The sequence below is a fragment of the Pan troglodytes genome, chromosome 8 (genome assembly GCF_028858775.2).
Source record: "Pan troglodytes isolate AG18354 chromosome 8, NHGRI_mPanTro3-v2.0_pri, whole genome shotgun sequence".
NCBI classification, from domain to species: domain Eukaryota; kingdom Metazoa; phylum Chordata; class Mammalia; order Primates; family Hominidae; genus Pan; species Pan troglodytes.
This window is the reverse complement of record NC_072406.2, coordinates 57730781-57743247: the sequence shown is the minus strand read 5'-3', so window position 1 is coordinate 57743247 and position 12467 is coordinate 57730781. Positions and strand designations below refer to the sequence as shown.

Genomic DNA, 12467 nt, shown 5'->3' with positions numbered 1-12467 from the left:
AACCCAGCTCTTGTTTAGACTTCCCTCCCAAGAGAACAGGATCATGGTGGGGGTGAGGGCGGGGGGTGCTTTACCACTAGTTTCCAGCCCCAAGGATAAGCCTGGCACATCGCAGGAAGTCCATACATGGTTGTTAAATTGCTGAATAAATACAAGAAGCTTCTAGACTCCCTCCAAGTCTACTCTTCCAAAGCTGTGCACATACAGCAGGAATAAATAATATAAAAGTCTCCAATGGCCATGGAGGTGACTCCGCTGAGGGACATTCGTCACGGGGTCCATGGGGAATGGGGGGCACATTCCTTCTTCGACGGGGCAACTCTTTTGGCGTTTCATAAGAAGCCAGGAATCTGGATTTTTCTGGGCTATATTTCACTACTGAAAGGTGGCTGGCTGGCGGAGGCATGCACTGTCCCTGGAATGCCCGTGTGGTCGCTCACCACCCCGGCCCTCTGCAGCTAGCTGGGGCTGTGGGCCTCATTCTGACCACTGAGCTGCGAACAAAAGTGTTGTGGGTCCCTTCCAGGCCAGCAGCTTTAAGAGCCAGTGCACAACCCTCCAGTTCTCCTGTCTCCACCGTGGTGACCCAGAAAGCCACGTGTTTCAAGCCACGTGCAGCTACTCGATAGTCAGCCTGGGTCCCTGAGTGACTGTGGACCAGGACTGTCTGCCAACCCACACTGGATATGGACTGAGAGGGAGAAATAAACCTCTGCCGTGACAAGCCACTGGTGTATCAGGGATTTGTTACTGCAGCATAACCCAGACCAAGTCTCATGCAATACATAATCCAATCAAAACAACAAATATTTAATGTAATATTTTATATTTAAATATGTTTATAAATAAACTAAACATCTTTGCAAGACAGATACACCTAGTGGTGAGACAGGAATAATACAGATGATCGCAGGAGAATAGAAAATTCTAGGCAGCCATTTCACATGACCAGCAAAAGGAAACTGTTAAAATAAGGGTCATAAGAAGCTAGGGGTCATAAGACTCTAAAAAAATCAGAGTGTGGGCCAAGCTGGCTAAGACCAACTGAAACCAACATGGTGCTGGATTCGACCTAGGTTTCTTCTAGGACCTCACTATACGCTCATTAACCAGGCAACTCTCTGAGATGCTCAATTACACACCCACAGGCACCGCGACAGTTCCAGAACACCCATATTTCATGTAAAAATGCGTGGCACCACAGTTTCAAGAAAGTTCCACCTTTTTCCAGGAATCTTCTTGGATATTGCACCCCTTGGTTAAAGAAACCCATAAAGGAAGCAGCTCCCAACCCCCTTGCACACTCTTCCTTCTTGAGTGTGTACTTTCACTATTTTCTGACTCATATGGGAAGGAATTCAAGGAGTCAAGAGCCTGGACATCAGCTGGGGTAGAAGTCCCACCAGTGTCTGGGGACCTCTCCTAGTCCACTGGACAGTGAGGCTCCAGTTTGTGACTTCTCATTCACAACACGGCATGATTTACATTTACTTCCGGTCTCCTATAGCGTGTGGGGAAGAAGTTCATTTTGCCATATGTAGTAGGAACACTTAGAAGTGGAATTTCCCATAAGTCAGGCAGTGGTTACTTATTCATAGAAAATGCTTCCTAAAGAGCTCTGGGGTGCTTCGTTGCATGCCTTCTCCTCTCTGGGCCTTAATTTTCCCATCTGTACAACAAGAATATTGACCTCCAATGGGTTTGAAATTTTCTTAACTGTGGAACTCTTTGTTCAAATAGAAAATGTATGCAAAACAGATTAAAGGGGATTGCCGTGGTTGACAGTGAGGTGGTGGTGGCAGAGAGCCTCATCTTCTAGAGCTCTGGGTAACACTACTTGAAAAGCATGGTTCTCCCTCACTGGCCTTCAGGAGTGCTTTTCCCCTGCACGCCTGCTTATTTATAGGACACAACCAATGTGTTGAGTGTCTCCGGCCATGACTGAATGGCACCAGCTGGGGGCGGCTGCTCAGAGGAGACAGACCAGGAGGAAAGTAAAGGAGAGTCCTAGGCTGCAGATGGCAAAGTGAAGGGATAAAGGGCAAGGTGGGCTTGTAGGGTAAACAGCTGGGGCAGAGAACGGGGCACACCATCCCAGGGGAGGGCAGGGGGGGTCAGCGAGCAAAGCTAAGGGAGGTGGCTCAGGGCCCACTGCAGCAAAGGGAGGTTTTTCCAGCTTGCTGGGCTGGGTCCTGAGCCTTACGGGGTGGGAACCTTGGCTCCACACAAAGAGAGTCTCTCCTTTGAGAGAGGCACACATTTCTGTGTCCTCCAGCACTCATTAGCTTCATGGCCCTAAGCAAGGGAAGGAGATGAAAATATTTTATCCCCAACATATATTTCTTTGACGTATTCTTAAATGGCTGCCACTTGCCCATCCTGAAAGAAGTGGCTAGCCGAGTGTCTTCAGTGGGAAAATTTGCATCTGTAGAGAATCTCCATTAATGCAGCCAGGCCCCCTCCCCTTTCCAGATCTTTCCCCACATCCAGGAGAGACTGAGAATCCACACCTTTAAAAGTCTCTTTGAGGGAGGCTTCATCTACATAACAAGGTCACTTTCACTAGCCAAGCCTCTCCTCCTTCCATAGCCTGTTTCACCAGAATCTAAGCCCCGTTCTTTCTGTAACCTCAAAATGGTATATAAGTCTCTGTTACTCACTGGGAAGCTGGACCATCATTCTGAAGGCTCCCATGCATGCACCTTAAGTACATGTGTATGACTTTTCTCCTATTAATCAATCTGCCTCATGTCTGTGATTTTTAGTGAAACTTTAAGGGGCTAAGAGCCTATGGCTCCCACAAAAGTCACTTGGTCTCTCTGGTTCTCAGACCCAACACAGCAAGAAGATCTGTTTTTCCTGAGCTCCAGGATCACTCACAGAATTCCACTGCAGATCTCAACACTGTGCTTGCGCCCTATCCCCTTTACCAGACTTTCATTCATTTTGATGAATTTCATTCGTTTTGACATCACATCTACAGGAAACTGCATGAGTACCTAAGGGGTGTCTGAAAGACAGCTGTGGCAGCAGCAAACTGCAAGGGGGAACACGCACACCCAACAGGAGAGGAAAGGGAGCCATCTCTCTATTTGGAGCATTTTCCTGGAACAGCCTTTTGCATTGAATCTCCAAGTGCACTGGGTGGGGCCTTTGAGAATCTCTGCTGGAGTATTTTTCAGTCTTTTATAAACAGCACAACCTTATCTTGAAATTAGATCCTAGGTAGAAGCCCAATACACAAATGGATTAAAGCGAAGCTGCATGGGTGGCAGCAGGAGTCAGGAGAGGATGGGCTGGGGCTGGCCTGCCACCCAGGCTCAGGCTCAAAACCACAGAGTGACAGATGCAGTTGGACAGGCCAAGTCGGCCAGCAGGCCCTCCCCTCCCCCCAGCCGTGCCATTCTGCTGGGAAAGTACAACTTTCTTTGTCTGGGCCCGTTCCCCTCCCCCAGGTCCCAGGACATAGCTCAGGCCTCCACGCCTGTTTCCCAGGCTGGAGGACACTCTGTCCCCAACCAGAGTGATCAGCTGCAGCCAGGGCTGTCTGTACCCCAGAGGAGGCCCCCTAGGCGGGATGCCAGCCATGGCTACCTGTCCCAGTGAACAAGCAGTGAGTTGTTCTCCCTTTCCACTTCAGCAGCTGCTCTGCCAGCCGTGCAGAGAGAGACAGTCTGCTGTCACTACTGAGGGACAAAGGCCGCCGAGGGCTTTAGAGCTGCCAGGCATGGGCCGTCTTTCCTTTTTTGTGTTTGTGGGGAAAGTTATTACAGAAGAAGGTGACTGTGATTCTTTCAGTCACCCCCAGGGCCCAATTCCTACAGGCCAGTGGCAAAAGGAACAGAAGATGCCGAGTGAAGTGAGGCTTTCGTGACACGAAATTGAGTCCACTTGAAAGCCTTTTATTTTAAGACTGTGCTGCCTGCTTTTCCTTCTGACAGTGTCCCTTCTTACATAAAACATGGCCAACACAGATGTGGTGTCCTCACTTGGCAAAAGGGAAAACATACAGGCATCCAAATTAAAATGTTCTAAGCATATCTGTGAAGTCTGAGAGCTTGGTTACCTCTGTTTTCACATTTCCTGAAATTGTGATTTTTATTTTCTTATTTCAGCGTGATTTAAATCAAATAGGTCATAAAGAAAGTGACCTGGGAAGCAAAAGAAAGGAGGACAAGTGTGTGGGGCACAGCTGGGAGCCTGAGCTGCTCCCGCTGGTGGAGGACAGCAAGTGCAGGCCACAGAGCAGGTGCAGGCCACGCTGATGGCATTCCTGGGGGGACTAAGTTCCTGGCTGCAGTCCGTGGCTACCACATTCGAATTGCCAGCCACAACGGCAGCAGGGCACAGAGGACAATGAACCTTTAAAAGGCCCCTCCCAGCACCTGTTCGCCAGCAAATGGCAGGAGCCTGGCCAGGGAAGAAGTTGCAGCGTCTGCCGACACCAGGTGCCTCTGAGGGGGTACCCTCAGCCAAGCATTTTTGTGGTGAGAGCTGGCTGTCTGGTTGTAGATGGCAGGCGGCGACTCAGCAGCTGCTGCTCCCACCTCCTTCCACACTGCTGTCCCCTCCTGCTGCCCAGTTCCAATCACCAGACCCCTCCTCTCCACTCCCACCATCATCCCTCTGGCTCAACTCACTCCTCCCTGCCCCAGAAGACTCTGCACTGTCCAGGTGGAGGTGATGGAGACCAGGGGAGTCCAGGAGAGGCGGGCACAGAGCTCCCCTCCACCTCCACTCCCGCCTTGCCCTGGACTGACCACACAGGCCCAGCTCACCTTTACTCCCCGCTGCGGTTCTGGCCTCTCACTGACAGGTCTCTCTGAGTCCAGTCCAGCATCCAGGCCTCCCTGATACAGCTCCCCTTCCTCTGAGAGCCTGGCCCTGAGCACCCATGTAGATCACAGACCAGCCTTCCCAGTGGGCAAGACTTCTGGCTTCTGCCCTTGTTTCAAGGCAAAGCAATTTGTGACAAGAAAACCATTTCCAGTCCTCCTGCTCCCCCCTTACACCTTAAACATACATTCTCTGCTCCTGGAACCCCCTGAACCACTCCTCAACTTCCCCACCAACCAGGCTCACCTCTAGCCTATGGAAGAGAAGATCCACAGAAACAAAGATCTTCTTAGCTATGGTTTTCGGGCCAAACGTGCTCAAAATGGGCACTGTCCAATATCCCGATTGCCTGGGGCTGGGAGTGCAACGCAGAGGGGCAGACCCCTCTGGGTGCCTGCTGCTGCAGGGCTGCTCTGGAGGCTTTCTACGGCTGCCCTCACCTGTGCTGTCCACTGCCCCAGGCCTGTGTGCCACATGTCACTGCTGGGGACATAAGGGCCCTGTGAGACAAAAGGGTCTCAGAATCTTTTGGGTCATAGAGTCCTTTGGAGTCTCTTGAAAGCTTAGTGCACTGTCCCCAGAAAATGCATGTATGTGCATGTTGTTGCAATCTGCATCCACGTGCAAACACACACACAATTTGCATATCACTGCAGGGGGATGAGACAGCTCTTGTCCACGTACTCCCAGATCCCCAGATCCTAGGTTTAGAATCTCTGCTGAAACCTGTCACAGCAAGAAAGAGGAGGCAGAGGAACGTTGTAGAGCCTTGCATGTGAGTTTTGCTGTGGCATTAACTTGGCCTGTGATCCTAGCGTGTTGCGCCGTCTCTTGGGCATCAGTTTAGCCAGAGCTGTTGTGGCAGCTGATAGAGAGTCTTCAGGGCTCTTCCCAGCACTGCAGCTATGGGGCTCAATGACACCCCACCCCTGCTTCCCAAGGTCAGGCAGGGCAAAGGGAGGGGGTTCCGGGCCTCTTCCTCAACAGTATATCCTAGGGAAGAAGGTGGGATAGCCAGAAAAGGAGACCCTGGGAACTACAAGTTTCTCTTTTACAAAAATAAGAAAACTGTTGAAGCTTTAGGAAGTGCAGCCACTTCTTATTTGATTTTCTTTATTTTAAAACAATTTCCCCAAACATACTCTGTGAGAGAATAACCACCTAGCCTTTGCAAGGCTCTGGGTTTAAAGCTCTGCTCTGTGACTGCCTGGCTGTGTTACCTTAAGCAAGTCCAGTTCCCTCTCTGAACCTTGGGCTCCTCATCAATTAAATAACTATAATCCTCGATGACTTCTGTGAAGACGAATGAGGAGACCTGTAAGATGGGCCTTGTGTTGGGCTCACCCATAATGAAAAGAGGCTCCCATTACTATTCTTATTGACACTGGGAGTTGGGGGCTCTGGAGAGACTGTGGAGCCCCAGAGATGGGAATGTGAGGCCTGCCTGCAGGAGTGGCCATGAATGAGGAGAGAGTCTGAGCTGACACCTGAAACCAGGCCCCAGACCCCAGGGACCCAGGGCAGAGGGCTTTCTGGCAGATCCCCTAGTTAGGGTCTCCCCTTTGAGGCTTTGCATTTCCAGAATCTGAACTCTACACACCCAAGTTTCGTTCATGTTCTTTGTTATCTGTCATGGTCCACTTGGTCCTGACCCAGGGCGACCCTGGACCTTGATTCTGTTCTCGACCTCCAGGCTACCCACTGGAGCTTCATGGTGGAAATACAACCCAATCTCCTGAGTTTCAGACAGACACTTTAATCTGTAGCATCAACCTTTTTGTTGTCAAATCACCAGCACTACACACTGAGAGAATTATGGCTAGAACTAATGACAACAGCCTTCACATACACTGACAAAGTGCTGAAACAGCCCATGACAATTTCCGGCCAGCATTTTTTTAACCTAAGTTTAATGAGTTTCATCTCTCCTCTTCTCTCCCTTCCTCTTTCTCCTCTGACCCTCTCCCTTCCTGTCTTCTCCCCTAACCTGCTGTCCTGGCAGCAGTAGCTAAGGAACCACACAGAGGAACAGAAGGCAGGACGGTCTACATTTACCTGTTACTTCACCAATTCACTTCTAACTTAAAAAAAAATGGTTTCTGGCAACAAATCCTGATTGACACCTTAGTACTGTGAGCAGTTAAACTACAGCAAAGCCAGCGAGGGGCTCCTCTGTGAGTGCAAAGCATAGCTTTGGAGTCTAACCTGCTTGGGTTCAAATTCCAGAAGCCCAGCCCTTATTTGCTGTGCGACCTTATTTAATTCCTATGTGAAATGGGGCTCCTGAAGCTGTCCTTACTGTGTTTTAAGAAAGTGCTGGCCCTGGCCTGGGCACTGATTCTGGTGTGAGAGGAGGCCTCCCTCCCTCCACCGTGCCAGGTTAATGAAAACACTGAGGCATGTTTTGGAAGTGGGAAGTGCAGGATGGGACCGGAGTCAGGAGCCCAGAAGAGCAGGGCAGCAGGCAGGCTGACCTTCGGAGACTAAGGGTGAAGAGCAAGAGACTCAGGGGCACAACAAGCCCTAGGTTCAAATCCTGGCTCCATCACCAACTCATCCGGTAAAGGTGGACAATTTTATAACTCTTTAAGCCTCAGTTTTCACATCTGAAAACGGGATAACGAAAGTAGGACTCTCACTTGCTGTGAGGAGTAACAGGCATATCGTGTTAAAGCACTTGGCCCAGAGCAAGGCAAGCCCTCTACAGACAGCGATTGTGAGACAGACCCCCCCTGCTGCTATTATCTTGGCGTTCGATTTCCATCAGTGAAATCAGAGTTGTGCCAGAGGCCTCTAGGCTGTCTCCCCAACTCTAGGATCAGTGCTTCTAGGAAACTGGTTAAGGACAAGGTGAGCAAAAAAGGTGTAGCCAGTGGCCGGGCTCATCTGTCGTGCTCAGGTTGTAGCCCCTAAAGTGCTTAACAGAGGTGCCAGGCGCAGTGCCCACTTTCAGCAATGAGCCCGAGGCCCGCAATGCGCCAGGCTGGCGGGGGAGGGACCCTGCGCGCTGCGGCCGAAGGGCACAAGTGCCCAGGCTTCAGCGTCCCTGCCTGGTGGCAGTCCTGGGTCGGAGGGGATGCTCCATGGACGCCCAAGCACTCTCCTGCTCGTTCATCACTCACCGTCCAGTCATCGCGCAGTCCAGAAGCCACTGCATGTGTCGTGTCCTCGCTTGCACCGGAGCTACGCCCGCAGCGCCTGCTGACCCCAGGCTTCAGCTGCTCGGGGCCAGGGCCGCCCCTCGCCCGGCCCCTCGCCCCTCGCCCCGCCCCGCTCCCCGCCTCTCGCCCAGCACGGCCAAAGGTGCCGCCCCGGTCTCTCCGTCCCGCCCCGAGCACGCCCCTCACTCCGCACCGGCCAATGGCACCGCCCCGTCCGCCCCGCTCTGGGAACGCCGGTAGGGTCCGGGTGCAGGGCGGTGCCCTAGGGGCGGCGGGGAAGATTTGGGGCCTGCGACCTGCCAGGTGTCCCCAGGCCATTGTTCAGCTCGCCGCGCGCTCCCGAGTTCCCGAGGGCGCCCCGGGACGCGCGGAGAAAGCAGCCCGACTCAGCCCCGAGAGGTTCGGTGTGCGGGCAGCGGCCAGGGACTTTGCGGGGTAGCGCGGACTCCTGGACTTCCAACAAGGGCCGCTGCGCAGGCGCTGCAATCACTGCAGGAACTTGTCTGCATGCCTGGTGGGGCTTGGAGTCTGGGGAGGCTTATCAGTAAAGCCCAGAGCATTTGCTATTTATTGCTCAAGGGGTACCTTTGTACAGTCTGGTCGTTTGCTTGGCATGGCCTCTTAGAACTCCTTATCGTTTAAGAAATCCGATCTGGTGAATAAGAAGTTAGTCTTTCTCTCCCAGTCACTGCCTCCTGGACGAATATTTGCCAGCACGGAGGCAGAGAGGACAGAAAACCACAAGCCATTTGGGGAACTGGGAACAGTTCAGTGTTTCTGGGGTGTGGGGGTGTCAAGGCGGGGGATGGGGTTGATGGAAAACATTTGCAATTTCTGCTTTACCTCACGATTCCCAGCTCTGACCTCTGGACCTGTTCTCTCCCACCCCTAACATAAATCATTTTAGTTTCATTCAGTGTGCGTTTCCTAATATTTTTAGGGTCTCATGGCTATTTTAGAATCTGATATGGATCTTCTAGAAAGTGCAGGTGGCCATATGCACCAAAATCAGCCTGGGATTTGAGTCTCATGGGTCCCTGAACTTCGACTTAGAGGGGCTGTGCTAATGCTTGTATGGCTGCTGTATGACTTATGTTGCAACCCCCACCTGCAAAAAGTGACAGGACTGAAGATACCCAGTCCAGGGGCCCTCCCGTTTCTGCGTTTGCTTGAATTTTTGGAGAATGGCCCATCTTTTGACAGCTCTGAGGCTCCCTGTGGTTGGTGACTTGTCATGATACATTTGCTCTTCCACAGCCCTCATCAAAGCTGAGACAAATAATTGGGTGCTTCCAAAGGTTTTTTAAAAGTGGGTAAAATTCAATATAACTGTCAACCTCTGAGCATGAGATCCTAAGAATTTAATCACTCCTGATAGGAGAAATAAACATAGCACCAGGGTGACATAACAGTTTCCCTGGGCTCTCCGGAACTCGAGTGTGAATCATTCTCTCTGACCTAATTAATGCTGTTCACAGGGCCATGACTGGCTCTGAGTGAGGACTGGGTTTGGGACAGCAACCCCATGTGTCCTGTGCACCCATTGCGGGCTCAGACACTATGCTAGTGCTTTACATTGGGGATCCCATGCAATTCCCCCAGCACTCCTGGGCAGTTGGTGTTACTGCTTGCATTTTTTAAAATTTCCATTTTTATTTTAAATTTAGGGGATACATGTGCAGGTTTGTTACAATTGTACATTGTGTGGTACTGAGGTTTGGGATTGATCCTGTCACCCAGTTGGTGAGCATAGTACCCAATAGGAAGTTTTTCACCCCTCGCCCCGCTGTCTCCCTCCCACTTTTGAAGTCCCCAGTGTCTATTGTTTTATCTTTATGTCTAGGTGAACCCGATATTTAGCTCTTTTGCTTGTAAGTGAGAACATGTGGTGTTTGCTTTTCTATTTCTGCATTAGTTCGCTTAGGATAATGGCATCCAGCCACATCCATCCTGCTGCAAAGGACACGATTTTATTCTCTTTTATGGCTGTGAGTGCTTGCATTTTACATCAGACACAGGTGTCCATTGTCAGCGTCCTCCCCTCAGAAGGGGAGGGTCCATTGTCAGACCCCTCAGAAGGAGGGGTCACCTTTTCTTTCAGGGTTCAGTAGAACTGGGTGTGGTCTCCAGCTCACTTATGGTGGAGGCTGCAGATACAGTTGGTTGCCAGCCAATGTCCATTTCCTTCTTTGGAAAAAAGAAAGAGAGATAGGAAAGAAGGAAAAGGACAAAAAGGAAGGAAGGAAGGAAGAAAGGGAAAGAGGGAGGGAGGAAGGAAGGAAGGACGGAAGGAAGGAAGGAAAGAAGGAAAGGAGGGAAGGAAGGAGGGAGGGAGGAAAGAGGGAAGGGGGAAGAGAGGAAAGAGAGAGGGAGGGAGGGAAGGAAAGGAGAGAGAAATACCCACTTGTCTGTAGCAGCAACATGCCAGCCCCTAGTTATGGCTCATGCCCACTTGTATTTTTCATACTCTACTTACAACCCAATAGTGGGTCATGAAATTAATTTAGTTGATGATGTGACTAGTACTTCAAAAATGCAAGGGAAAATACCAGTGTACAGCACAAATAGTAAATATAAGTTGTGTTTTGTGGAACTTTTTGTTTGCATTGTTTATGTTTCAGTTATGTGTGCTTCTTACTGTGGGTTACAGTAAAAAAAACAAAACAGCTGTCTAAGTCTTGACAATCCTTTTCATAGCTTTTTTTCAGTGAAGCTAGAAGTGGCCATACGACCTACTTCTGGACGCAGAGACGGGGGAAGGTGTCCTGGGGGAGGAGAGATCTGAGGGATGGTGAAGATAACTTTTGCTTTTCTGGTAGAAAGAACAGATGTCTCTCCTGCCTGCCTGTCTCAAATGAGGACATGATGTGTAATGTCTGGAGCATTGGCAGCCATGTTGAGATCATAAAGCAACATGTCCGCATGCTGAGGCTGGCAGAGCATAAAGATCAAAGGTGTCTGGATCCTTCTTAACATCATGGAGCTTCTGCACCAACCCTGCACTGCCTACTCCAGACTCCCTACCATGGAGAAAAATTAGCCCCTATTTCTTCAAGGCAGAGGTTGGTAAACCTTTTCTGTACAGGGCTGGATAGTAAATATTTTAGGCTTTGTGGGCTAAATGGTCCGTGTCACAACTACTCACCACTACTGGGGTAGTTTGAAAGTAGCCATATACAATATGTAAACCAAAGGACATGGTTGTGGTTCTCATAAAACTATTTTAAAAAATGGATGGCAGGGCTATAGTGTGCCAACCCCTTCCCTAGATGATCTTGTCCCCTAATTGTCTCTCTGACCTCATCTCCTCCTACTGCCTCTCCTTCTCCCTGCTCTGATCACACTGTTTCTCCCACACACCCAGCCTGTTCCTGTCAGGGTCATTCCTTCCCTTGGAGGGCTCTTTCCCCAGATGTCCACAGCGCTCCCTCCTTCCCCTGCTTCAGGTCTTTAATCACAAATCACCTCCTTTTTAAGGTCGTCCCTGGGCCCTCTGTAAAATGCCCGTCCCTGACCCACGCATACCACTCTGGCATGCTGTATATTCCAGTCTTTATCATGAGCTCCTAGAGGAAGAGACACTATGTTTCCTTAAAAACTGATTCTGTCTGGATTGTCACAGTGTTTAATCAATATCTGATGTATGATTGATTTTTTTTTTCTTTTTGCCAGATTCAGGTAAGGAAACAGACTCAGGGAGGCTGAGTTCCCCCTCCAAATGACATGTGCAGATAGTGGTAGAGTCCAGGTTTGTGCCTGATGGCCCACTGTGGTGGTGTCTGTACCACCCGGGAGTGAGGGAAAAACAACATCTACCTCTAATGGAACACACTGGGTCTCAGGGGAGCCAAGGCCACACAGAAGTTCCTGCAAGACTCCTTGCTCCAGGGCGCCACCCCAGTAAAGGAGGCCTTTGGGAGTCCATTAAGTGAGCAGGGCATCCTGTTCATCTTGGGCAATTGCATTCTTTGTGGCCTTCCTACCTCAGAAAGACTTAGGAAATGCTGTTATTCTGCAAACAGTTTGGACTGACTTATAAGATTCGTAAAAAGACAAATGGAAACACTCATGAGCCAATGTTTTTATGAAAGAGCCGCAAAGGATAAATTTATGTTTAATTCGCAAGTAGGGAAGCTCATAAGAGCCTAAGAGCTTGATAAAGGCGACTGGGCCCATCTGTCAGGCAGGCTGCTCTGTGTGGTTTTGGCTTGAGGCATCTTGGCACCAGGGCACAGCTTCCAAAAGACCGAAAAATTACCTTCTTCCCTTTGGTGCTCCCAGGGGGAAATGCCTGGGTACAATCACATGTTGTTGAGATGTAATTTAGATTTTTGAGTCCTGAAAAATAGGTTTATATATCTTGATGTAAATGATATTAATAATGAGAACCATTTTCAAGCCATTCTCTTAAGACAGTAAGTGGGATTTTGAATTAATTTCTAATCGATCTGATTGATTCCTTAAGGCCTT

At 50.0% G+C, this 12467-nt stretch overlaps 1 protein-coding gene across 4 annotated transcripts in view; it reads right to left on the bottom strand.

Moving 5' to 3' along the window:
- The window catches only part of RASSF4 (Ras association domain family member 4), a 34958-nt gene extending 26851 nt beyond the window's left edge, over nucleotides 1–8107 (bottom strand). For 3 of the 4 annotated variants that reach the window (XM_063780627.1, XM_063780626.1, XM_016918163.4), the window contains exon 1: nucleotides 7959–8092. The gene's annotated coding sequence lies outside the window, so the exon portion shown is untranslated. Of the gene's footprint in view, nucleotides 1–7958 lie in introns of all 4 variants that reach the window. The other variant, XM_016918162.4, reaches the window with a different exon arrangement.
- Nucleotides 8108–12467: the final 4360 nt, after the last annotated feature.